Genomic DNA, 27,786 nt, shown 5'->3' with positions numbered 1-27,786 from the left:
CACACACACACACACACACACACACACACACACACACACACACACACACACACACACACACACACACACACACACACATATTTTAAGATGGGGGTCTCACTATATATCCTACCTTGGTTTCAAATTCATGATCTTCTCATCTCAGCCCCTGTTATAAATATGCTCTCCAAGAACACTAGAGTCACAGTGATAGACATGAAAATAAAGAATTGTAAAGCCAGGCACCAGTGGCTGATGCCTGTAATCCTAGCTACTTAGGATCTGAGGATCACGGTTCATAGCCAGCCTGGTAGGAAAGTACACGACACTCTTTATCTCCAATTAATCACAGAGAAAAAGTTAGAAGTGGAGCCGTGGCTCAAGTGGTACAGTGTTAGCCTTGAGCAAAAAGAGCTTAGGGCCAGTGCCCTGGCCCAGAAAGAAAAAAGGAAAGAAAAGAATTGTCTCAGCAAGGCAAAATTTACCTCTCCAGAAGGGTGCGCCACAAGTCAAAAATCTGGCAAGCAAGCACACAGAGCAGGCAGGCTGCTCCCCTATTTATCCCTAACATACCAGGCCCTGCCCCACTGCTCAGATTGGTTGAGCTCAAATTCAAAATCTGCCCGATTGGATAGTTTGAATAGAGTATTTACATAAAGTGACTTTGAAATAAGATTAACAGTATTCAAATCATCTCAAAGTATACCTCTACCCTCTGCTAGTTCTTGAACAATCTGACGTGTGTCTTCAGTTCATCTGGGAAATTTAAGACAAAACCTTATACTTCAAAAGATCCTGCCTAATCCCAAAGATGTTCCTCTTAAGAAGAGCCAAACCAAGTCAAAACAGGAATTTTAAGCAATATACTTTGATAGAAAAGAGTTTTTCTCACGGCCTCTCAAGATGTTGGAATCTTAGGTGTGTACCACTGTTCCCAGCTAGTACATCTCTGAATGCTTCTTTTGCCTTTATTAGAGCTAAATCTTTCAGTGAGCAGGAATAATCCAGCCAATCTACTATTTCTAGCTCTTCTTTCTCCTGTTACTTTCACCTTTGGTCCCTAGCCAAACCCAGTCATAAAGCTTTAGTAATTCTATCTTTGTCCACTGCTGGGAATCAGGCCCCCTGCAGTGTCCTCTACTTTAGATGGAAGAAACCACAGTGCAGGATTGGCTGGGCCTGAAAAGATTTTAGGTGCAATTGCTAGAGGCCCAAACCAGGCCTCTTCTAATCACAGGCTCAGCAAAGACACTGGGTAAAGATGGTCCCCGTCCACCTGGTGTTTTTCTATGACTCCTTTCAGCCTTTGGGCCTCAGAGAGCTCCTTCTAAAACGCAGTTTCAAGGATTTCCAGAGGAAGGTATTTAGAAGATGTTTCAAGGCCCATATCGATTTGCCTGATCCCTTTCCTAGTATCCGGAAAGGATATTAGGTTAAAAACAGTCTATTTTTTCTTGTAGCTTTGTAATTGAGAGAACTCTGCCCATGACTCAAGATAAATAGCATGCAGAAAGTGAGACAAAACGTGAGGCAACTTTTGAACAATTACTTTTTCTCTTTCTTTCCTTCCTTCCTTCTTTCTTTCTTTCTCTCTCTCTTTCTTTCTCTCTCTCTTTCTTTCTTTCTTTCTTTCGTTGTTGTTGTTGTGTGACTTGAACTCAGGGCCTGGGCGCTGTCCTTCAGCTTTTTTGCTCAAGGCTAGTGCTCTACCACGTTGAGCCTCAGCTCCACTTCAAGTTTCCTGGTGACTAATTGGAGATAAGAATCCATGGACATTCCTGCCTGGGCTGGCTTCAAACCACAATCCTCAGATTTTATCCTCCTGAGTTGCTAGAATTACAGGCATGTCCCGGCTTTGAATGAAAACTTCTTTATTTAGAAACAATTGTAAAGAAAACAACAACACATCATATTACTAAAACCTGGTTTCTGGTTGGCAACTGAAGCTTTAAATGTCAAATTCATTTACTAACCCTTTGCTTACGTTAATTTTAATTTTTAGTTTGCTTGGCTCATGCTCTAAAGCTTTTTGGGTACACTGAAGTAGAAAATGGAGGCTAAACTCCTCCTCCAGTGAAACATTGCAGTTTTACAGAATGCAAACACAATTTAACTGAGAAATAGATGCTAATGGCCTAAAATAAACTCATAATTTCTTCTGCTAACAAATACGCTGTTTGTTTGGCTTGTAAACAGTTCAAGAGCGTGTGTGCTGCTCTCCCTACAGGGAATATTAACCTCTCCTTGGACTTGGCTTCAGTTTTCCATTTTGAACCTCTAAGTAACAAAAATGGAGGATTAAAAAGAAGAAGAAGGGAGAGAGGATATAAAAGATTGCTGTTGTTGCAGTTCTCTTCTGAGACAGGAGACCGAATTCGGTCAGCCATTTGGATCTCAGCAGTGCAAACTTCTCCTGCCCTTCAATCTTGGTAAATAGCACCATTTACATCAACCAAGACATTTAGCTCTCCCCCCCACACATCACGTCCGCCACCCCAAACGCTCACATCCATTCCCTCCTTCCGCTCCTCCCTCTTCCTCAGTCTCTTCAATTCTTGCAGTTATTTCCACACTGACATCTCTGCTTCCGATCTGATCTCGGTCTTTCCTCTCCATTGCCATGAAACTGACATGTCTGGGACGTATGTTTGATGCATTTGATCAAATCACTTATCCCCTTCTGTCTGTATAATTTTTCACTGGCTCCAAATGAGCAGACTCAGATCTGTCATCTTTCCCCTTACCTACCCTTGCCTGTAACACATTCTCCTCTCTGGTCTCATCTCTGGACCTGTCCATCTGCAGGTGAATTCCTCGTAGTCCTCTGAGCATCCTTCCTGCTCCCTTCCTCAGCCTCTTCCTGAAAGGCTCTTTCAGTTGAACACCTGAGCAAATTAGACTTGGACTCTCTTCACTTTAGATTCTGATTACCTATAGGAGAGAAGCGTTAGTCTTTGTTCCCTAGGGCTTAGACAGAGCCCTGGATTTAGTAATTCCTCAATAAATATGTCTGTGATTACAGTACATTATATACTGTGTATGAAAATGTAATGACAAAATCCATTATTCTGTATAATTTTTTAACAGAAAAATTCCAGAATAAATGAATGAATACGTAAGAAGCCAGGACTGGTGGCTCATGTCTGTAGTCAAAGCTACTCAGGAGGCAGCCTAGGCAAAAATGAATGACATTCCGTCTCAACTAGGCCTGGTATATGCCTATGGTGCCGGCTACTGGAAGGGAAATAAATGTAGTAGGATAGTGGTCCAAGGCTGGCCACAAGCTAAAATATGGGAGCCTATGCAAAAGATAACTATAGCAAAAAAGGGGCAGGGAGCGTGACTCAAGGGATAGTGCCTCTAGCTAGGAAGTATGAGACACTGAGTTCAAAATCCAGTCCAAAATCACTGGAAGAAAGAATATATAATAAGAAAAATCATCTAGGTTTATATTATTCATTATCATTGATATATGACCATTTCCTTCCACAGAAAGTTTGGCACAACCATGACAAAAGATTTTTTTTTTTTAACTCTTCACCATGGCCAGATGCTGGTGGCTCACACCTGTAATCCTAGCTACTCAGAAGTCTGAGATCTGAGGATAGCAGTTCAAGGCTAGCCAGGACAGGGAAGTCCATGAGACTGTTAAATTAATTACCAAAAAGCCAGAAAGAGCTGTGGCTCAAGTGGTAGAGCACTAGCCCTGAGAAAAACAAGCTCAGGGACAGTACCCAGATCCTGAGTTCAAGCCCCAGGACTGGCACAAATTAAAAAGCAAAACCAACAAAATTTCATCATGAAGGGGCATGTATATACATTCTTGCCCCTGTGCCCCTGTGTGAATGGAAAAAAACAATAGACTATCAGCATATGCCAATAGCACTTCATCCCTAGACAGATTCTCTTGATGAGCTCTTTGTTTGAAACGTCTTTCTTTGGACAGAAGAGGTACATCATTCCTAGGATCCCATGCCGTCCGCACTCTCTCCTTCACTGGCAGGGCTTGTGATAATAGCCGAGGGATTTGTCCCGTGACGTCTCTACAACTTGAGCCACCGGTCATTTTCTCTCCCTAAATCTATGCTTGAGAATCTGGAGAATTCAGCCCATCACTCTGCTTTTACTGCACCCTGGCACAGGGCCTGGCTATAGACACAGGGGCTGCCATGCTTTTCTAAAGCTACCATGTCATTTAAGGTTGACTTTGTGGTGTCCATATGGAGACTCATCATTCCATCCCAGAGAGTATTTTATAATCTCCTTTCAAAGACTTTATTGGCAGACTGGGTCTGTCTTCCTCATGCTTTCTTTGGATTCGGGAAGAGAGAAATGATTATCTCATTTCTTGTGGGGGTGTGGTGGGGGGAGGAGGTTACAAAGGGTCTACATCAGTAATTTCACTAAATGGTTTTACTTGTATCTTTTTGGGAAATTGTGATAAAATTTGCAAGGACATCCATCTTCTCTCTTGGTGGCTTTCCGCTTTTTGAGTCTCTAATGGTTTCCATTATTTCTTCCCTTGTGATATAGTTCTCTAATTTTTCTTTATTGCTTTGTGGTTACTGGTGCATTACTGTTTTTGTAAAGAAATTGCAACTCTTGTTATACCCTACAGGTTTTTGTTCTGATTTAGATTCATTTTTATGAAACATTACTAAAGCAGAATTCATTTAAAATTGGACAATTTGAAGCATTCCAAGGCCTACTTTCTAAAATTTGAATCCAAGTATTTCATTTAAACAAACATAAAAAGATGTCAGAGATTTCCATGTTCCATTAATGAAATAACCAATGGATTTATTTTGTCCCAAGAACAATTCTTTTGCTTTTCAGTCTTTGCAGTCAAGTTTTCATTTTATTTGATGTTTTTGACTTAGTGATATGGCTCAGCCTGAATGAAATAGATGTTGAATGAGTGAGGGCTACTTGTCAACCCAACAGCTCTACATATTTCTTGTAGAAAAAAATTGAACTATAAGAGCTGATCGTATTCATCTAGAAACTACATTTCCCACATGTCTTTGCTGCTCCACTATTCCCTCCCACCCCCAAAATCAGGCAACCCCAAAATCAGGCAACCCAGTTTTGTCCAATAAGAAGGTAAATGGCAGTCACTAGATAGAACTTAGGAGAAATTTAGAGACTTAAAGCAGAATGACTTGGGAACCTTGAAGATTAGCTGTTGATCTTTCCCCTTTTCTTCCTTCATGGACTGACTTGTGTCCTTGAAATAATTCAGATACCAAGCTTGCTTAAAAGCTTAGTCTATTTGAGCATGGTGTCATGTAAGTTTGTCACCCAATTTTTTAGATGGGCTGTTTTGGGAGACATTTCAAGAAACTAATATTCTGGGCCTAAATTTTGGAAAAAGTTAACATGAAATAAATACTACATTCACTATACAAAGACTGTTACCAAATGTTCAATTATCACTTATTTTGAATAGTCCATACTAAATCAAAGAAAGCAAACTACATCTGCCTCCAATCCCCAAAATGACTGTGACTTGAAAAAAAATAATAATGCCCAGAACAATTGTGTTGAAACTGATTTGTAATGAGAAATTCAATTGCAAGCTCTAGGCACTGTAGAATGGGACAACATTGATTTCTAGACAGCGGAAAGAGCTTGATTTGTAAGTTTGCATCTTAAAAGTCCATTCTGGCGGATACAGGGTAACATCACTAACAACTATGAAGTTCTACCATTGAAAAGTTCAATTATTCTTTTCTGCTAGGTTAAAGATTCCACAATTCCAGGAGGAAATGAAATCCAATTTCAAAAATAAACTTTGCGGTTTAAACCGAAAGCAGGCAAGCTTTTCCCTTGTGTAGAAAAAAAGCTATTTCCAAGCGAGAGTGAAAAATCAGCTTGTCAAGGGGCATTATTAGTAGTCGATGCAGGGCATTTGTTGAACAAATGTCTAAAGACAACTCTTCTCTGTATCTACTCACTCTCCTCAAGAAGGAGGAGAAAGTTTCAGCAGCAAAGTGTGGTTAAGTGCCTTCTCACCAGATGAGGTTAGTGGAGAGATCACAGTATCCACCCGGCTTGAGTAGCAAAAGCTTCCTCATGGAGATAGTGTTTGAACGTGATACTAAATCAGGGCCTGGGTCAGAGAACTTTAGTCTTGGGGATTTATCGGGAGCAAACTCAGAAGCCAGAAAGATACCATAGATAACACACATGAGCTACTGCTGAATCAGCTGGGAGAATTGGGGCTTTGGAGAACTGTAAGTTGCTTATCTTGCCTATAGGAAGAAACCTGCTCTTAGCACAAAGTATTTCCACAAAGAAAGGCAAGCCCGCTGCTACCATGTTTCCTCGTTCACCCTCCCTCATTCCCCAGGGAAATAAGATGTTCAGATTTTTTTTTTTTTTTTTGCCAGTTCTGAGGCTTGAACTCAAGGCCTGGGTGCTGTCCCTGAGCTTTTTGTGCTCAAGGCTAGCACTCTGCTACTTGAGCCACAGCGCCACTTCCAGCCTTTTGATGTTTAATTGGAGATCAGAGTCTCACGGACTTTCCTGCTTAGGCTGGCTTTACACTACCATCCTTAGAACTCAGCCTTCTGAGTAGTGAGGATTACAGGTATGAGCCACTAGCACCCAGTAGAATTTCTGACTTTTATGTGAGCCTGTTGATTCACAAGTACTAAATTCATTCATTTTATAACATCAGGAGTTTTTTGCCTTTTTTTTTTGTCAATACTGGGGTTTGAACCCAACGTCTTACACTTGGTAGATGGGTACTCTACCACTTGAACCACACTCCTATCTTATAGCATCTGGTTGACCGCATAGAGCCAGGAGCTATTCTCATATCTTATACTCTAGTAACATTTTGCTAGAAATTAGTCTTCATTGAATTGATCATTTCCTTGCCACTTACAGAAACACACTAGGAACTCCTTCCCTCTTGGCCACAGGAAATTGCTTTCTCAAAGATTTTGCCCTGTCCAAGGCCCACCCATAGTCAAGAGATGGAAGACAATTCCTGTCTTAATATGGGAAAACCCTTTCTCCCTCCAGCCAGCAGTCTCTATGGGACAGACTGAGCCCTCAGTTTCAACAGTCTCCAAGGTTACTTTCCTCTGCCCCATCCTGACATTTTGTTGGTCGTGGGGCCTGAACTCTGGGCCTGGGCGCTGTCCCTCAGCTCTTCAGCTCAAGGCTCGTGCTCTACCACTTGAGCCACAGTGCCACTTCTGGCTTTTTCTGCTTATATGGTGCTGAGGAATTGAACCGAGGGTCTCATGCATGCGAGGCAAGTACTCTACTACTGAGCCACCTTCCCAGCCCCATCTTCGTATTTTAGAGGGGTATCTCCTCAGAGCACTCTCTAGTAGCCTTTGGCACACAATTTTAAACATTAGAATATATTTGCAAGAAGTCAATACGTGAAACTCGGTCCTGGGATCCATTAAAATGCAGACCACAACATTTCCCTTTCAAAGTGCTGTAAGTAGAAATGTATCATTCATGCCTTTGGATTCCTTCCTGATTTAAGAAATCAGTGGAGAGTAGAAAGATTGGTACTGCAATGATTAGATCACTGATACCTACCTAGCTTTGCAGTGCTCAGAGAGCCCATCCAGTGTCTCCCTATTCTCTTGGTAACTGGTGGTACATTACTAGTAACCATGGGTGAAATTTCTTGGTGAATGGTAGAAATTGCTGCTGTAAGTTTCTAACATAGACATACATAATAATGGATCAAAATCTAGTTTAGGGCATCAGATCATTGTAGGAAGTACAGATATAATTCCAGGTACTATAGACTTGGGTTCGATTCTTGGGCCCTCCAAATGTCTCTGTCATTTATCTTCAAAGATAACAGCCAGGTGCTGGTGGCTAATGCCTGTAATCCTAGCTACTTAGGAGGCTGAGATATGAGGATCAGAGTTCGAAGCCAGCCAGAGAAGCAAAGTCTGTGAGACTCTTATCGCCAATTAACCACCAGAAAACTGGAAATAGAGCTGTGGATCAAAGTGGTATAGACTACTAGGAGTGAGGGGGAAAAAAAAACAAAAAACAACAACTCAAGGATAGAGCTCAGGCCTGAATTTAAGCCCCATGACTGACAAAAAAAGAAAAAAAAAAGATAACCATCTTTTTTATAACCTCTTTTTCTGCTGAGTCAAAGTTGGCATCTGTTGTTTGCAGAGAACAGATCATTAGAGTGAGAATTAAACTGTGTGTGCAGTGCATATGACATAATATATAAAATAATATACTGCAAGCATTATGACTTCTGTTGCCCATGTAATTTTAAAATTGTAGTGTTGGCCACGATTTTATTAATTAATTAATAAATAATTAAGTAATTAATCAATAGCAAGTATTTGAACAGCAGTTTGTGCATAACAATCACATCATACATGTTCATTAAAAATACTGCTGTTCAATCTTAGGCTCTTCCATAAATATTAAATTGTTACTTTGGACTAAGTACGTGTTCGGGAGTTAGATTGATCCAAGATAACTGTTTTGACTGAGTATCAGAAATGGGATCTGGGCCCAGCTTTTTTTAGGGCAATTTGACTCTGAAAAAAGAAGTGTTCTCTGATGCCAAGTCTTACCATCTTTATCCCAAGTGATTGAAGTTTGAAGCTCATTTCTGTTTCCCCTCCTTCTATGGGCTGTAATGTCATCAGGTGTTATAGGTCTCGAAGTACATTCATTCCCACCAGTAAATTTCTCTCAGCTCTCAGTGTTGTAAGAAAGAGTGAAGTGTGTGTGTGTGTGTCTGTCTGTGTCTGTGTCTCTGTCTGTCTGTCTGTCTGTGTCTCTGTCTATCTGTCTTGAGGCTTGAATTCAGGGCCTGGACACTGTCCTAGAGATTTTAGGTTCAAGCCTAGCATTCTACCATTTGAACCACTGCCCCACTTCTGGCTTTTTCGGTAGTTAATTAGAGGTAAGAGTCTCACAGACCTTCTTGCCGAGGCTGGCTTTGAACAATGACCGTCAGATTCAGCCTCCTGAGTAGGAGTATAGGGGTGAGCCACCTATACTTGTGACAGGAAAACTTAAGATTCCTTGCAGAGAAGTGTCTACATCAAACATTTGGAAGTTATGTCTTTGATGGATACTGCCCTAGATTTCACTAAGAAAAACTTTAAATGTTTCACATATACTTTTGCTTCAGTGAGATCTGAATTACACAGACAGAAACTTTTGTAAGGTCAGGGAATAAATCTATCACATGGGTCTTGATTCACTATGCATCATTTTCATTTATATAAAGAGGATAAGGAAAACCCATCAATTAAAACAGAGGAAGGGCTCTCCAAATTTAATCTGGCTGGTCTCTAGCACTCAAGCTGCAACTATAAGTGTGTTTAACTGTACAATGTACTTACATTTTGCGTGTAATGAATATGATGTATTTCCACCTAGCAAGTTTAAATTTGAAATTATTAAATAATGGTACATTCTACTCTTCCTTTATTTGGCAAGTGACTCTCCTTGAAGTTATGGGCAAGGCTGCCTTATCAAGTGTTGATATTTCCATCAAGTTGTCCAGTATTAAGAAACCCATGGCTTCCATTCATCAGCAACACTAGCAGTACTACAACAGAAATTTGGCCTACATTCCTCCAAGTATATCTTTCCTTCCTTCTCTTCTTTCTCTTCCCTCCCTCCTCCCTCCCTGCCTCTTTCTCTCCTTCTCTCCCTCCCTTTCTACTTCTCTTTTTCCACTTTTCTCTCTTCCTTCTTTCCTTTCCTTCCTCCTCTCCTCCTTTTCTCCGTCCCTCCCTTCCCCTCTCCCACTCACTCCTTCCAATCCCTATTCCCTCCCTTCCCCTAGTCCCTCCCTGCTCATCTTCCTCTCTCCCTTTCCCTTCCCTCCCTCCTTCCCTTCCCTCCCTCCTTCCCTTCCCTCCCTCCCTCCCTCCCTCCCTCCCTCCCTTCCTCCCTTCCTTCTTTCCTTCCTTCCTTCCTTCCTTCCTTCCTTCCTTCCTTCCTTCCTTCCTTCCTTCCTTTGCTGGACTCTTACTTGGGAATTGGCCAACAGCATTTTTATGCTCTTAGATATTTCCAGGGAACATTGCACAGACAATAAACCCCTAGACACTCCACCACTTTGTTCCTCATATTCCTCCTCTGGCATTAGTATGCCATGCAGATTCTCATACTATCACTTGTTATTCTTGGCCATAACCAACCCTCCCTTGCCCCTGCCCCCATTGTTGTGCGGAATGCAAGAGATGTGAACAGTTTAATAAGGTTCTCTCTTGACAATCTAATTTGAGGAGTTACTTTTATGTTACCCTATAACTTTTCAATAAAACGAACTTCGGAGATTAATGGGCTTTGGGTGGACCCTGCCCCTCTATCCCCAGAATGGATGGAACTGGGCAAGGATGCAGATGGCCAATGGTGGCCTTTCCAAGGTGGAAGCAGACAGAAGACTGACCATTCTCTATTGGAGATGTAGAGAGGAGGCCGGAAGGAGAAGGGAAATGGGGTTGTCCTAAGATATCAGATACTCAGATACAAATCTAAACCACCAGAATCTAGCTGAGCCCCATATGCCTGTGTACATGTATAAATGGACAAGAATATCACTGACAATGCTCTGGATAATTTCTTCACCTAAAAGGTGTTTAAACTAGAAATTATCACCAGCTCTCACTCTTCTGCCTGGCTTAGCGTACATGATCTTAGCACTTAATTGAAAATAGTGGATTTTTTACAACTTCAGAATGGATCGTTACAAATCTCAAGTCCTAGATCATCATCATATGTTTAAATATTAGTCTTATTTGCCTATCAGAGAGGACTCCACGTCTGTGTGCTTGATGTTTATAAAATGTTCAGTGGTGCCCAAAGCCTCATCAAAGTTTTAATCAAATTCCATTTTTAAAAATTATCTGAGGTACAAACAATAGGAGGAAGAATAAGAATAATTTATAGATCTTGAGTGTGGCAAATATTCTGCATGTGACTGAGTAAATTTGAATAATTAAATGGGAGGGAGGACAGGGCGCAGCACCAAATTAAAACAGCTTCTATTTGAGCCACTTCTGACAGAGGGCAGACTGGAGGGCTGCGTTGCTTTTTGTGATGTCTATGGAAACTGTCAAAATCACTCCTAGTCCATGCCTGACTTGCAAAATCAGGTTAATTAATCAGTTTCCTTGACATGTCATCAGTTTCAGATATTAACAAATTAGGGCTTGGTTTGTAACAAAGCCTTATATATGTATATAAAGTATTAAGGTACAAAGGAGGAGGCTGCAATGCTTGGTAAGAAATGTACGCATCATCCTGCCCATGCAATTGTAACCCCTCTGTACAGTATGTTCACAAATAAAATAAAATAAAATTTAAAAAAATAAAGTTTTAAGGTGTGTACAGAGGGGCTACCATTTCATACGTCTGGTAATGAGTACATTTCTTTTTCCTTTGTTTGGACAATGTCACCCTTTCCTTCACCTTCCCCCTCCCGTCCCAGCTCACAAGTTCATAGGTCATTTTCCACAGGGTCTACTGAATAGTATGATTGTGTCCTTCCTCCCTCCCTTTCTGCACCTCCTTTGTCCCCCTCAAAGAAAAGGACCCCAAAGAAAAAACAAATACCAACACCAATAACACCACCAAAAATCCCCCCAACATTTTCATTTCCTGGAGTTTGTTTGGATAAATAATATTTCAAATGTTCAGAGAGGTTTTACCTCTTTGAGTTCTGTTTTTAGTCTGCTTGTGTGTGAACGCCTAGCGTCCTATAAAGCTTATTATGTCCAGTTACAGTATTTAATTTTTTTTGAGGTACTGGGGTTTGAACTCGGGGTTTCATACTTGCTGGAGATTATAATCTGCTTTCCTCTATCGACTTCAATGCTAAAATGGTGCAAGATCCCCTCACAAAACCACCGAGAAAGTCTGACCACATATTGATGTATCTTATTACCCAGTGAAATTACTCATCAGCTTAACCAGCCGCTTAAGGGATTCCCGCTTAAGGGATCTTGATAACCAAATTCTTCAATCTAGTCAATGTTATGGCCTCAGATTTTTTTTCCTATTTGAATTAATTTTTTTTTATTGTGAGAATACCGTACAGAGGGGTTACAATTACATGGGCAAGGTAATGAGTACATTTCTTATCAAGCATTGTTGCCTCCTCCTCTGTTTCCCCTTCCCATACCTTCCCATCTCCCCCACCACCACCATGGCCTCAGATTTTTTGTTGTAAAGGTCTCTCTGAAAACTCTGATTCATGACAGGTTGATGAAGTGAAATATCCGTACCAATATTGTGACTAAGAATTGCTAAGAGACTAGGGCATGCCTAGCTAAGGGCATGAAAAGTGTGCCTGAGTCTACAGCAGGGGATATAGAGCCAGGGCCAGTGGAGTCTCAACCCTCAAGGAAAAAGGAAACCAAGAAACCTCACCAAGCCCTCTAGCAAGCCACGATGAGCAAAGGCAGAGCCTTGCAAGGATTCTAACCACAAGGACATCCGTGGAGAGTGAATTTGTCACAAATTCCTGTAGTGCAGATTTTGTTGAAAATATTCTTACCTGGTTAAGATCCAGAAACAGAAATTTAGCAGTCTTTATTAAGCAATAACTGAAGGTAAGAATTGTCACAGCAACATCCCAAACATAAGGCTGTGGTGTGAGGATGCACACACAAAAGTTCCCTTTGCCTGGCCACATTATCATTCAAAGATTGTCTAATGGGCGCACTCCTGGAATCCCAGCGACTCAGGAGGCTGAGGTCTGAAGATCCCAGTTCCAAACCAGCCCAGGCAGGAAAGTTAACCAGTTAACTCCAGTTAACCACCAAAAAAAGCTGGAAGTGAAGATGTGGTACAAAAGAAACAAAAACAGCAACGAAAAAGAAAACAAGCAAACCTCCTCCTTCCTCCCCCCCCCCCCCCACAGCAGCCTGAGTTCAAGCCTCAGAACGGGCACAAGGCAAATAAACAAAAACCTTCAAGTAACTCTACAGGGGGATAGGTTTTGTGCTTGTTAACAGGGGTTGTCTCCTAAAAAACTACTGAGAAATCTCTGTTATCTAGGAGTGCATCTGAGTCCCACAAAGTCAGAAACAGTCCTATTTTGTGCAATCTATTGCATGACGGCAATTTGTAGAGACTTGATTGTCTAAACATCATTTGTCACATGCCGGACTTGAAGGGCAGTCTTACCCCACACATATGTGGGTAGATGGACTGGGGATCTTGTCCTGGCTTTGGTGTGAGGGTAAACTTTCAAGGGGCTCAAGGCTACATGGCTGAATTGTCGCATGATAGGTGCTTTAGTTATTTAGATGGAGGGATATTTAGATGGGCTGGGAGTTAGGAGGTTCTGTCTCGTAAATGCTCTCAAGAGTCACAAACAGTTGCGTCTTTCTCTTCTCTCCGCCATTCTTGATTTCCTCTTATTTTAAATGTTCCTCTTATTTTAAATGCGCCTCTTTGCATTTGAGATGCCATCCCTCTGTCAGTTCTAAACCCAACCTCCCTAGCCCCACGCCACTCTAGCTCCCAGCCTTCTGTTCCGAAAGGCCCCCAAAGACACGCAGGACACCATGGTCTCCTGTGATCCCCACTCATCTCATTCAAAAAGTTCTGCGTGTCCTCCGGGTCCTGGCAGTGTCCCCAACCGTCACCCTAGCTGCAGGCACACGCACAAGCACAGACTTGAACAAAGTAATCCTGACCCCCCCGGCCTCATTACGCCCCACGCTAGAGCTTGCATTAGTGAAAACAGATGGTCTGGCTGCAGTCGCAGATGCCAATCAGGTGCACTGTGGGCAAACATGTCCTCTAATCAGGCCCCTTTCAAATGGCATCTGTTTCCTCTCCCCGTAGGTATAAGCAGTGACTCAGAGCCGGCTGCACATTTCCTGTCACTTTTGAGACCTAGCAACATGGAACAGGACAGAGTTCTCAGGGCAAGACAGGCCAGTACACTTCTACCCGGTATCTGTGTCTGTGTGTGGAGCTGGAGTCTGGGAGGAGGTGGATTGAAGCAGAAAGAGATGGTGTCACAACTCCTGTAATACAGGTGGTGCCTCCGTATCCCCTTGCAGCTCTCATGTAAATTATTTAAAATCAAGTCTTTGCCAGGCACTGGTGTCTCAAACCTGCAATTCTAGCTACTTAGGAGGCTGAGATCTGAGGATCACAATTCAAAGGCAGTAAAGTCCATGAGATTCTTTCCAATGAACTACCACAAAGCCAAAAGTGGAACTGTGGCTGAAGTGGTAGAGTGTTAGCCTTGAGCGAAAAAGCTCAGGACAGTGCCCAGGCCCCGAGTTCAATCCTAGGACCTGCACAAATAAATAATAAAAACCCACCAAAACAACAACGAAAACCTAGTCTCTCCACATGTTTTGGTTACGTTCTTACTTCCCTGCCTTAGGTGAGCATTTGTGACACAGGGATTTGATCCGCTGCTCATCTCGATGATCCATGAGCATAAGGGACACCACAAGATACTCATAAGCTCCTCCTTCCCACGTTCTATTTCAGCCAGCCAATCCGCAGCCCCCTTCTTCTGGAAAGCCAAAGGGATTACACCTGGGCACCAGAGTGAAGGCCTGGCCCCACAGGTGGTTGGGTTCCTGTTGCCCGCCCCCCCCCTTCTCCAGGCTCTCTCAGCACCAGGAACTTCTCTGCAAAATGAGTAATGTTCGTTCTGTTTTGTGTATTTGGGTTTCACCTTCTCATGGTGTCTCACCCACGCCTGACTTTCTGCCTGCTCAGAACTCTTCTAGAAAGTGGCTGCCTTGGCTCATGGGAGCTCTTGACAGAGAGCTCAAAAGAAATGGGAAAAGAACCATAACAGTAAAAACCACACTGGGCAGGAAGAGTGATTTTTTCACCTCGGTGTCTAATCCTGGCCTGCCAGATTAAAGGAAGGACTGCCACACTGCCAGACTAGAAGCGATGTGGGAGAATTCACCCTTCCTTGTGTTGTGCCACAGGCAAAACCAGTGTACATGCAGATATGGGGATGGTCTTTGTTAATGGGCAGCAGGGGTGGCCAGCGTGAAGGGCTTTTGGGGTGATGGAGCATTCTGTGTCTCAACCGTGCTTCTGTGGACACAGCAGCTATCCAAATTCGCCGGTCACCTGGCATCTGGCATTTTGTGTACATGTGCTACCTCAGGAGGAAAAGATAGCAAGGTATAAAATTAAAAGGGTCTCAATCCTCCCTATAAAAAACATGGGAGAAAGGTGGTTTTTATTTTTGTTTTATCTTCCAGTTTTTAGCCTGTCTGCCCTACAAAACACACTACCCACACACAGTTCCAGGTTGCCCATTTAGTTCATCCGTTTTCTGTAGAACTTCAGCCAAGTCTGGGATTTGAATGAATATATGTGTTTCCTTGGTAAATCATTAAGCTTTCTTTTTTTTTTCATTAAGCTTTCTTCTATCTAAGACAATCTCTTATATCATGGGATGCACAATTATGTGTGGGGATTTATGATAAATACTTGTTGGATTTGAGTGAGGAGAGAGAAAGGAATGGAATAGTGAAAGGATTGGGAAGTGGCCCACAGCAAGTCTGCTAATAGGCCACGCCCAGCTTCACCTTGGGTCAGTCTGGCTGGATGAGCAGTCTCAGATATTAAATTTGTCAAGAGAGTACACTTAATATGTGTTTCGTTTTGTTTTGCCAGTCCTGGGGCTGGGCACTATCTCTGAGCTTTTGCTCAAGGCTAGCACTCTACCACTTGAACCACAGCACCATTTCTGGTCATTTCTGTTTATGTGGAAACTGAGGAATGGAACCCAGGGCTTCATGCATGCTAGGCAAGCGCTTTACCACTGAGCCACCTGCCCAGCCCTTATCAAGCACTTCAGGTAGCTGGATGATGATGGCATGGGCAGATGTCATGCCTTGGAAGTTTGTCAGAAATCATATACCACTTCCATTTAAGATTTTATGAGAGACCTTGGGTTTGGACTGAGAACCTGCCTTGGTGCCAACAGACCAAGCCAAGGAAGAAGCTGAGCCTGGCTGGATGCAGAAGGCCAGCTTCGTAGCCAGTTAACCGATTGGGCTAAAAATAAGCAACAAGCTATAAAAAGTCGACTGTTGATTTCCAGGCTGAGGCCAATAATGGCCTTCCCCGGGCTTCGTTTCTGTTTCCTATTAAGGATGGACAGTCACAATACTGGTCGACATTTTCAAAACCTGCTTTCATTCTGGTAACTGTTGGGGGTTTGAACATCTTTTGTTTTTTATGTTGTCTACTAAATTTAATGGGGCTAAGGCACTTCTTTTTAGTATGGTCCTTTTAATTGTTCTTTTTTCCTGGTACTGTGGTTTGAACTCAGGGACTCACCCTTGGTAGTCAGGTACTCTACCACAGAGCCGTAACGCTAGTCATTTTCTTTTAATTTTTTTAATTGCCAGGAATCCCATGTGTTTATGTGTGATATTTTGACATACGTTTACAATGTGGAATGATTAAATCAGGCCAGTTAAAACGGCCCATTCTCTCATACAACCACTGTTTTTGTTTTGTGGTGAAAGCATTTTAAATCCACTCTTATGGATGTTGAAATATATACAGTCATATCTGATCAGTCACAGCTAGTCTCATACAGGAATCCACAGTAAGAATCTTTCAATGCCAAAGTTTATGAAAAATTTGTAAAGCTACTACCACAGGTACAGATGCTTTAATAATAGTATTCTGACAAGTGTGAGGTAATTTCTCCTTGTGATTTTAGTTGGAATTTCTCTTAAGGTTGAGTGTAAATATATGCACATACATCGATATATAAAATCAATGTATTTATTATAGTAAATACTGATTATGTTCTTTTTTTTTCTCTGAGACAGAGTCTCACTGTTCAGGCATCCTGAAAGATATTTGGGGGTGGGACAAGACATTGGGAGGTAGATTTGGCATAGTTGGAATAGTGTGAATGGCCATGCCCAGCTTGTTTCCCCACCCTGGCCTTGAACCTCCATCCTCCCAATCACTGCCTCTTATAAACTGGGACTGTAGGTATGCACCATCTTGAGAGAAATGCTCAACTTGTCCTACTTTGTAGATTAACCCAGGTAACAGAGAATTAGTAATTTGCATAAAGTAACAGATTAATAAGGGGCAGAGCTGGGCTTAAGTCCAGTCAGTCTGCCTTCTGAGTATTCAAATGAGGCATCCTCAGTTTCTTTAGCCTGCATTTCAGAAAGAGGATTGATATACTAAAAGAATAAATCAGATTCTCAAGTTCAGAGACCTACCACACTGCCGAGGAAAAGAGGATGAAGACTCTTGCAGCAGTAGCATTTCCTATTAGATAAAAGAAAGGCATTTGGAGAGCACTTCCCTTGTATGAAGCTGTCAAAGGCAAACCAACCTCAGGTACCTTGGTATTTGCCACAGAGGCTCTTTTCTCAATAGTTTTTCTGCCAGGGAAACGGTGCTTTCAAGCTGTGATTTAATATCTGTTATCCAAGCAGGTAGACAGAAGCTTCCACTTACCGTACCTCACCAGGGCTTTGTCTACAATAGGTGCTCAGAAAACTAATTTAGAGGGAGGCTGAGAAATGGCCATTCTGTAAAGCCCAGGAAGCATTAGCAGAACATATAATCTAGAACAAGCAAGTAAAGCTTTGGCAAGTTTATCATCAGTCTAGACACTCAGGACTCATTTATAAGTGGCTTTGCCAAGCAATACAAAGGATTCTGGAGGAAAGTGTACCTTTGAATCTGCACACCTCACTTGTCATTTGTATTCAACTAAGAAGACTTTTTTTTTATTGGATTATGTTTAATCAAGTGAGAAACCACTGAGGAATCCAGGCTCACATGCTTATAAGCTACTGTTCATTTAGCTTGTGGGGAAGGTGGTACATTTACAAGGGGAGACAAAAGTATTGGGGTGGGGTGATAGTGGGGGATTGAACTCAGGACCTTGAGCTCTTGGCTTGACTTTTTCCACTCAAGGATGGTGCTTTGCCACTTGAGTCACATTTCTACTTCTGCCTTTTTGCTGGCATATTGGAGGTAAGAGTTTCTTGGATTGTATGTTTGGGTGGGCTTTGAATCATGATCCTTAGATCTCAGCCTCCTGAGTAGTATTACAGGGGTGAGTCACCAGCACAACCAAGTCTAGCAGTCGTGTGAACCTTTGCTTTGTAGGTACAGTTTTACTCAGAGTAGAGCTAGAGAAACAAAAGACTGTTTTTTTTTTGGGGGGGGTCCGGTCGTGGGGCCTGAACTCTGGGCCTGAGCGCTGTCCCTCAGCTCTTCAGCTCAAGGCTAGCACTCTACCACTTGAGCCACAGCGCCACTTCCGGCTTTTTTCTTTTCGCTTATGTGGTGCTGAGGAATCGAACCCAGGGCCTCAGGCATGCAAGGCAAGCGCTCTACCACTGAGCCACCTTCCCAAGACTGTTATTTCTTCAACACTCAGTCTCTCTCTTTCTCTTACTATGAACAAAACATCAGGAAAGGTGTGTGTGTGTGTGTGTGTGTGTGTGTGTGTGTGTGTGTGTGTGTGTGTGTGTGTGTGTGTGTGTGTGTGTGTGTGTGTGTGTGTGTGTGTGTGTGTGTGTGTGTGTGTGTGTGTGTGTGTGCGTGCATGCTAAATCCCATCTGTAAGTGTGAGTGACCACTAGACTCTTACCTTCTGTCAAATGTTTGAAGTAATCCCCTCTCCACCCCCCAAACCTTAGTGGCAGCCTTGGAGGTTCGGATGGAACCTGAGGTTGTGACATTTGGTGGTGTAGACCTGTCATGCTGGCCGAGTTACTGGGCTGCAGAAATCTGCCATCCGCTAATCCGTGTTAGAATGTGAAGGAAAGCTGAGTCCCATTCTTGCTGGCTGACTCTCCTGTCTTCAGGGCTGTTTGCTGGGCTCTGAGGCTTCATAAGCAGCTGGCAGCTGGGCTAGGTTTTAATGAACCGCACTGGTAGGTACCCACTTGGCCTGCCTTGGGGTAAGACTGGGTCTTGTCAGTCGGTGGTCTCCGGGGGACTCTGTTCTCATTTAAGCTTTTGTGTTGAACAGGAAACTCGGTTCCCTTACCATGTGGTGTTGCAAATGAAGTTCAAATCAGATGTGAATTGCCATTTTATAAGCTGTCTTAACATTTCCTGTCTCTGCAAGTAGTTTCCAAACCGACTTGCCTTTAATGATTATAACATCTCATCCTCAAAGTTGCTCCTGAACAAGATAAAACCATCTCTCCTCCAGGTACCTATGTATGTGCATTATGAGTGGCTATCTTCCGTCTCCCAGGTACAGCGCCGCTACTTCCGTGTAGCTGCCTTGTCTTGGCCTCTGTGGATATCAGGCAACTTGAAAGCATGATATTCGCCAGAACCCAGATGTACTCTTTCCATCCTTCAAAGCAATCAGCAGTTAGATAACAGCAGGCTGTGATTAATGTAGGGCACATATGGAAATGCAAGCCAGCACGTGTCTCATTGTTCACAAGCAAACAGGCGCTCGCCCGTGCTTTGGAGACTAGCATTCTCCCCCAAAGCCAAATCACAATACTGAATTCTGGCCCTACAGACAGGCATCTAACAGTCCACATACATTTTTATTTTCCTCTAGAACTGTGCTGTTTCAAAACATGGAAGATCAAGAGGGAGGGGGTTGAGCCTTTTATTTATTCATTTTAGCAAAGTTCTGAAGTCTGTAATTTTTGCTAGTCTTATAGATTCACTGGAATTGAATGCTAATACTACTTAAAATAAAATTTACATCCAGATAAACAATTTGTGTAAGAAAGATGTACTAAATAAAGTTCTAACACCTGAAGTAGATAGGAGCCAAGAAATAGGTGTTGTGTGTTTTGACCATTTTGAAAATGTCTCCGTATTTAAATTTCTGGCGTTCCTGTTTTGATGTGGTTTTGTTGTTGTTGTTCACAAAACAAGTAGACTTTCCTGGCATCCCCTAAAAGCCCACAGGGCACCCCTCTCACCTGAAAAGCACAACTGCCTACAAGACCGGCCAAACCAATGTTGTAAGCAAAGTAAGAGGACTCGGTTACAGTCCACTCAAAGCATCTAAGATACTTCGATTAAAAAGAGGAATTGAAAGGGTGACACTATCAAGATGCCCTATACTCCTAAACTGACATGTTGACTTGAAATCTCTCTGTACTACCATTTAAAGACAATAAAAAAATTTTCAAAAAAGAATAAAAGAGGGGTAGTATGGAGTAGGTATGAGAACCTGAAACAGTGAAAAGGGAAATCTGAAGTGGCAGAGCCACCAGGGACAGCTACCAAGCCACACAAGGGGCAGAGGAACTAAGAGACAGTGCTGGGCCCAGTGGGTGACCAAGGGTGGCTTTAGTCAGACGGTACCACATGCTCAGCAGGGCTTAGTTTAGTGCTCTGTGGGCCCTGCATCATTATTACCAACAATTTTTGAGGGAGAGATCCTCTTTTTTATTCTCACCTTTCTATACATTATAGAACTTACAGTGAAGCCTTGTAGAGGGAAGACTGCTAGTAAAAAAGAGCTACCTGGCCAGTGCTGGTCCATGAGGCTGATTCCAGGAATGCAGAGAAAACTGAGATCTGAAGCCAAGAGCTGTGGAAATCAACTTCCCCTGCCCAGTTTCCTTCTGTATAGGCAGAAGCTGTCTTACTGAAGCTAACAAGAACAAACTAGTGTCCCATCTTCAACTCTCACCACCAGGTATTCTGCTGTGTCCTCCTACTGGGAGAATGGAGTTGACAGAACCTAGATAAGGGGAAAGAGCTTAAAAAGGCCCATATCCGGCTGGGAAGGTGGCTCAGTGGTAGAGCGCTTGCCTTGCATGCCTGAGGCCCTGAGTTCACATAAGCAAAAAGAAAAAAGCCGGAAGTGGTGCTGTGGCTCAAGTAGTAGAGCGCTATCCTTGAGCTGAAGAGCTGAGGGACAGCGCCCAGGCCCAGAGTTCAGGCCCCACGACCGGACTCCCCCCCACCAAAAAAAAGGCCCATATCCAACTTTAAACACATGGTGGCTCACATCTATAATCCCAGCCACATAGGAAGCTGAAGTAAGATAGTAGTCTGAGGCCATGTTGGGCAAAGCATGAGAGCCCATCTGAAACAAGCTTAAGGAGAAAGGGCTGAGGGGTGTGGATCAAGGGGTAGACACTTTGCCTACTAACTGACTTTAAACCCTAGCACCACTAACACAACAAACAAAATAGGAATGGTGGCTCATGCCTGAAGTCCCAGCTACTTGGAGGTTGCAGATTGAGAGGACTGTGGCTCAAGGGAGGGGAAAGCCAGCAATTAGCAGGACCCCCATTCCAGCAGATAGTCCCAGCACAGAGGTTCATCCCAGCTATGTGGAGGGTCGAGACCCACCTGATTCATTAGCAGTCCTTATCAAGACTTCTCTCTGTGGGGAAGGTCACCTCCCATCAAGTATACTGCAGGCCCAGAGGAAGGCAAGAATTGCCTGTAGAGTTGCTCCGATCCATCAAACCAGTCCTGGGATAAATGAAACAGGACTGCTGCCCCATAATTCTTGTGCATTCTCACTGTCCGTCCTCAAGGCTGATCTCAAGGTTTCACAAAGTGCCCAATTTTTTTTAATGCTCCTCAGATTTCTTAAGATGGATGAGCCCAGTGAAAATCACAGGGTACTTCAAAGTAGTTTGTAATTTAAAATCTGCCACGAAGCACTTGACCGATGGTTTCGTAGATGAATGGTTGGAAGGGAGCAAGGTTCTAGCGTTATTTGCTGTCAGGACCTGCTGTGCTGCTCTCAGAGCTCTGTCTCCAATGTGTAGCTTCTCCCCTGAAAGTAGTGTTCTAGAATGATGTCTGAAGCAGCTAAGGGCTTTGGGGGAGGATTTGTGATGATGGAGGAGGAGCCATAGCTCAGTTGGGCAAGTACAACATCTCCAGGCTCTCTCCACCCTTCCACAATGTGGCGGTCAGAGGCCCGCCCACAGTCACGTCACTAGCCTCATTGTGGTCACAGTGAGTTCCTTCAGAGCATGCAATGGAGACACAAAGAATCTGAGCTTTAGAGAGAAGTTCTGGTGGCAGCCGGGGAAGCCACACTAATGCCACCAGCCGACACCAATTACTGCTTCTACCTCAGGTTTCACATTTCTCATTCGTATGCACAGCTCACTTCTTTTTTTTAATTTAAATTTTTATTTTTTTGTGAACACACTGTACAGAGGGGTTACAATTACATGGGCAGGTTAATGCGTACATTTCTTATCAAGCATTGCAGCCTCCTCCTTTGTTTACCCTTCACATCCCTTCCCAGCCTCCCCCCCAACTCCCCCCAATCCCCCCCTTCCCCAACACAGCTCACTTCTTAATCTCTTATCTGCACCCATAAATAAGATAACATGTTTGTATTTTGGTAGAGGAATCTGAGAACTAAAATGCAATTGTATCATTTTTCCAGTAACACTAGTTAAAAGATTTTTATTATTTTTCTCTCTGATTTGTTACATTAAGCTATAAAACTCAACATGATATAGCTTAGGACCAGCTGAAGAAAAAGAACTGAGACTTGGGACAAAATGTTTACTTTACCATAAAATTATCTAAAACCACTTCTCTTTCTTAGCATGCTTTTCCAAACCAGACATATCAAGTATAAAAAGCTGTTTATTATTTCCTTTGCCATTGAAGTCACTCTTTGAGATTGCTCTATTGGGTAGACACACACGTTTCTGTTTTCAGCTTTGTTTGGGAGTTTCATTTCCTCCATTCTTTATACAGAATGGGCACCATCTGCATAGCTAGCTAAAAAGGCTAAAGAAAACTCAGACCTAGAGCACTGAGCAGGGTGTGACTTATGCCCATGTTTCGTTTCCTGTTTTGAGGGAGGCTGGTAGCAGAATTGTTTCATTTATAGAGAATGATAGCTACCAACTTGACTTTCAAGGAGGAAACAGCAACTGCATAGTTCCAGAAGCCACCATGGCCCAATGTATAGTGCACGGGGGACAGGTTTACCTCAGCACAGAGAAAGCATGGAGGAGGAACACAGACTAAGTAGTAGAAAGTTTCAGGCAGCTGAATAACACCAGTCCTTGAGTCTGGTAAGAGAAGGCTTCAGGCAAGATGCAAACGTAAAATGATAGAAAATATTGTTAGAAAATAATATTAGAAAATGAATATGACAGAGAGAGCATGTGGCATAGATAAGCCACAGGGAAGACAGCACTTCACCCACTTCAACTATGTGAGCAGTCTTATTACAGAGCTTGGCCTTGGTTTAGTGAGAACTGAATGGCTTTCTGATTGGTGGGTGTCCTGTTTCCTGTAAGGTTGTGATGTCAGGGATTTTCTGTCTTATCCTTATCTCCTCATTCTTTTGTCCTTATCACCCCATTCCTTTGTACTCCTTGCCCGATTTTGTTGCCAGGTAAGTGTTGGTTTGTCAGCTTATCCTGCAATCTGCAAGATGTATGGGCCACAATGTCTTGATTGTAGTTATCTGCTGATTCATTCAGCACAGGATGCATCTCATGAGGTGAAGGTCAACTGTAGAGAGTGGTGGGGTGGGGGCAAGCTGGTGTTGGGTTGGATCCAGGCTTGAAGCTGTATGGTGCTATTTCTGCTGCAGGGTGGGAAGAAAGAGGAGGAAAGGTGGCCTTAGATAGAAGTGAATAACAGGTGAGGCATTGTGGCTGCTCCTTTTCTCTGTAGGACCTCAGGCTGCCTCTGATTCTCGGTATCATCAGCATGCAGGAATAAAGAGCCATGGTCCATGGGTTCTTGGGATTGGGGTTATGCTTAGATGTACCCAGAGCTATTAGAATATTCTAGTTAGCTCCAACAAATGGCAGGTGCCTCATGAAGAAAGCTGCTAGGCAGGTTGAATCAATCTATCAAATAGTAGTAGAGATTAGCTATTTCTGAAATGCACACATACACTCACACGTTCCTGTCTGTTTGAAATATTACAGTGTTCTTTAGAAGAAATGTGAAAGATAAAAGATGGGCTTGATTTCATTACTCCTTTCATGCAGTGAAGAATGGGACTGTGAGGCTCTAAAGGCCCCTGGAACAGTACTGCACATTGCAAGAGACCACATAGTGGTCTGAGCTGACATTTCTGAACGTGAGGTTTACAATTCAACACCCCCACCCCCTGCCACTCTACCTATATTCTCTTTGTAAGTTTTATGGAGGTGACTCTTCAGTGAAAGCATATAATGTAATATATTTGGACTGGCAGTGTCAGTTCATTTTATCTTCTTGCCAGAAGCTCTGCTGTAGCAAATATTTGTCAAGATGAAGAATTGATCCGTATGTGGTTCTGAAATACCACTGCTCTTTCCTCTTTGCCTACGCAGTTTTTAGATGATGGATTTTAGAGAATTCAGCCTGGCTGTCGTCTTAGCTGAGGGTGTGGGGTAAGAGTTATTTTTTGTTTGTTTCTTGCCACTGCCACACCTGTATCTCAGTTTAGTCATCCACTAAATGGACACAATAATGACACGTGATGATGGATGTGTATCTACCAGTCAGTTGAGGCAATGCTGGATTTGCTAGTTATTGTTCTTATTGTCAGAAATAGGCATTGTGTGAAAACAAAGCAAATCTTTACCTCCAGAAACAACATAACTAAACCAAGCAATATAAAGCTTGAGAATAGTATAATTAACCCTCAACTTGCGTTTTCATTTCCACATGGTACACATTTTATACAAAACTTCTGATTATGATCTTCTAAAATCTTAACATTTAAATTCATAAATTCATATCTAGTTCTAAGATGACAATGTAAAGAACCAATTTGAAGGTTATATATTGGAATGTGTCAATATAATATAGTTTTAATGCTTATATTTAACTTTAAAATCTTGTTTTATTTGGTTTATGAAAACAATATAATCATTTGTATTATATTTGAAGAGTGAAAAGCCAGGCACCAGTGGCTCACGCCTGTAATCCTAGCTACTCAGGAGACTGAGACCTGAGGATCATGGTTCCAAGCCAGCCCAGGCAGGAAAGATTGTGAAACTGTTATCTCCAATTAAACACTAGAAAACCAGCAGTGATGCTGTGGCTCAAGTAGTAGAGTGCTAGCTTTGAGCTGAAGAGCTCGGGGACAGTGCCCAGGCCCAGAATTCAAGCCCCATGACTGGCAAAGAATGTAAAGAAATACTCAAAGTTAAACAAAAAGTACCTATCATTTTACCCAGAAGTGATCATTTAATATTTTAAGTGATTTCTAATTTGATGCTATACATACATGTTATAGATTAAATAACGAATAAAATATTTTATCTTTGCCTAATACCATTAGGCAAAGACAATTTACTTGAGATATTTATCTAGTGACACAAACATAGCCTGAGTACCATGAGCAGGGAGTAGCGGCTGGATCGTGAGCAGGGAGCAGGACTCTGGAGTATTTTTTTAATTATATTTTTATTATCTTTAAGTAGTTGTACAAAGGACTTACCATTCAACAAATCAGTTTATAAAAGCAACGCATCTTGATGTTACTGCTTTCACATTCTCCTGCAATTCCTTCCAACCCGTTCCCTCCCTCACTTTTCTAAGATTCAGAGGACATGCAGTAAATATTGTGACTGCCTTCTCCCCTCCCCCTCAGCTCTTCATTCCTCGATCTCCCTCCCTTGACCTGTCTCCTCCACCTTTCCAGTGCCAGATTCCAGATATTCATTTTGTTAGGCTGTTTTTCTAAGAAATTACACTGTTTGAATCCTCCCTGCAAATACTATACTTTGGTTTATACGTTTGTGTATATTAGCACACAACCCTGTGTATGTTTACTTGCATACTTATGAGAGAGGACATGTGTCTTTTGTCTCTCTGGACCTGACTTCCCTCACTTAATTTTTCTCCAGGTCCATCCATTTCTTTGCAAATGATCTATCATTCTTCCTAATGGATGAGTACAGTTCCTGTGTGTATGTGTGACATTTTCTTGATCCATTCATTCAGGGGCATCTGGGCTGTCTCCACATGTAGGCAGTGGTGACTAGTGTAGCAATAAACATGGATGTACAGTGGTGTTACTGTATCCTGACTTGCCATCTTTTGGATAAATGCTCAAGAATAGTACTGCTGGACCCTAGGGTAGTCCTATGTTTGAGGAACCTACATTCTGCTTTCCAGTGGTTGAACAAGTTAACAGACCCACAGTGTATTCAAGTTCCTTCCCCTTCCCGGCCATCCATGCCAGCCAGTAGTGTGTATTCTTTTCTTTTGTCCCTCCCTTCCCCCTCCCTCTTCTCTTTCCTTTCTTTCTGTCAGTTGTGGGGCTTGAACTCAGGGCCTGGGCACTGTCCATGAGCTCTTTCACTCAAGGTTAGCACTCCACCACTTTGAGCCCCAGTGGTTTTCTGATGGTTAACTGGAGGTAAGTCTCGTGGATTTTCCTGCCTGGGCTGTCTTTGAATCGTGATCCTCAGATCTCAGCCCTCTGAATAGCTGGGGTTACAGGTGTGAGCCACGGGCACCAGCTTGTTTATATTCGTGATGATGGCAATCCTACCTGGAATTGCCATTTCTGTTTATGGCTAGAGATGTTGAGTTTTTATGTGTCTACTGGCCATTTTTACTTCTTCTTCTAAGATTGTTGTTTGCCCATTTATTAATTGGGTTGTTGATTCCCTAAGGATTTAGTTTCTTGAACTTTTTATATTCTGGATGTTGTGTCATTATCTGATATATAGCTGGCCAAGATTTCCCATTTTGTAGGCTGTCTTTTTATCTTGTTAACTGTGTTGTTCTTTGCCATGCAGAAACTTAGTTTGAGGCAATCCCACTTGTCAATTCTCTTTGGTTTGCTGAGCCCTGGGAACTTTACTCAGAAAGTTGCTGTCTATGCTGAGAAGTTCTAATGTCTTCTCCTTTCTATGGTAGTTTCATAGTTTTGGGTCTTATATTGAGTGAGGTCTTTTATGCATTTTAAGTGGATTTGTAATACAGGGTGACAGGGATCCGATCTGTTTTCTGCAGGTAGATGTTTCATTTTCCCAATATCATTTGTTGAAGCGGCTCTTTAAAAAATTCCCATATTATGTTTTTGGTTCCCTTATCAAATATTAGATGGCTATGGGTCTGTGGGTTTATTTCTGGGTTCCGTATTCTGTTCCATTGACCCTCAGTTTGTTGTGTCAATATCAAGCTGTTTTCATTATTATAACTCTGTAGTAGCTTGAAGTCTAGAATTGCTATCCCTCCAGCACTACTTCACCCTCCCCATCCCCTGCATCCCCCACCCCCATGATTGCTTTTGCAATTTGAGGCCTTTTGTGGTTCCATATGAATATTTGGATTTTCTCTATCTCAGTGAAAACTTACATTGGTATTTTGATGGGTGTTGCATTGAATCTGTAGATTGCCTTAGGTAGTATTGCCATTTCCACAATATGCTGCTGATTTCCATTTTCTAATTTCTTCAGTTCTTCAAGGTTTTATTTTCATCGCAGAGGTCCCTTGGTTAGGCTGATTCCTAGGTAAATATATATGTATGTATTTTGAGCAACACTCCCAGGTTCTCATGCTGCTGGAAAGACAGTTGTGGCTGTGTGATCGCTGCCTCCCTAACAAAGGGAACCTGCACCAGTCAGAGGCCACATCTATTACTTCTGGTCAGGATGTATTTTGATAGTCCTAGTATCTTTACTGTTTAACATCAGATTGGAAATGCAATGCTTGATAAATATGTATCCCCTGAATAAAGCTGACCAACACTTGCTGAATGCCAAGTATGTCAGTAGCAGTGTATTGCCTCTAGAATCCAACTTCACTCTTAGATGTCTGTTTTGCAACAATGCATAGCATATCTTTAAGCATTTCCATTAGAATGCTCAGTTGAGCCAGACAGGGAACATGGCAAGTCCAAGA

General features: G+C 42.5%; 1 long non-coding RNA gene across 2 annotated transcripts in view; it reads left to right on the top strand.

Moving 5' to 3' along the window:
• Positions 1-27,786, top strand: part of LOC105980777 — a 206,495-nt gene that overhangs the window by 169,459 nt on the left and 9,250 nt on the right. The gene's annotated exons all lie outside the window — the stretch shown is intronic.

This window comes from Dipodomys ordii, unplaced genomic scaffold, assembly GCF_000151885.1.
Source record: "Dipodomys ordii isolate 6190 unplaced genomic scaffold, Dord_2.0 Scaffold10, whole genome shotgun sequence".
In the NCBI taxonomy this organism is placed as follows: domain Eukaryota; kingdom Metazoa; phylum Chordata; class Mammalia; order Rodentia; family Heteromyidae; genus Dipodomys; species Dipodomys ordii.
The sequence above is the reverse complement of the archived record's forward strand: the minus strand, read 5'-3'. Positions and strand labels throughout refer to the sequence as shown.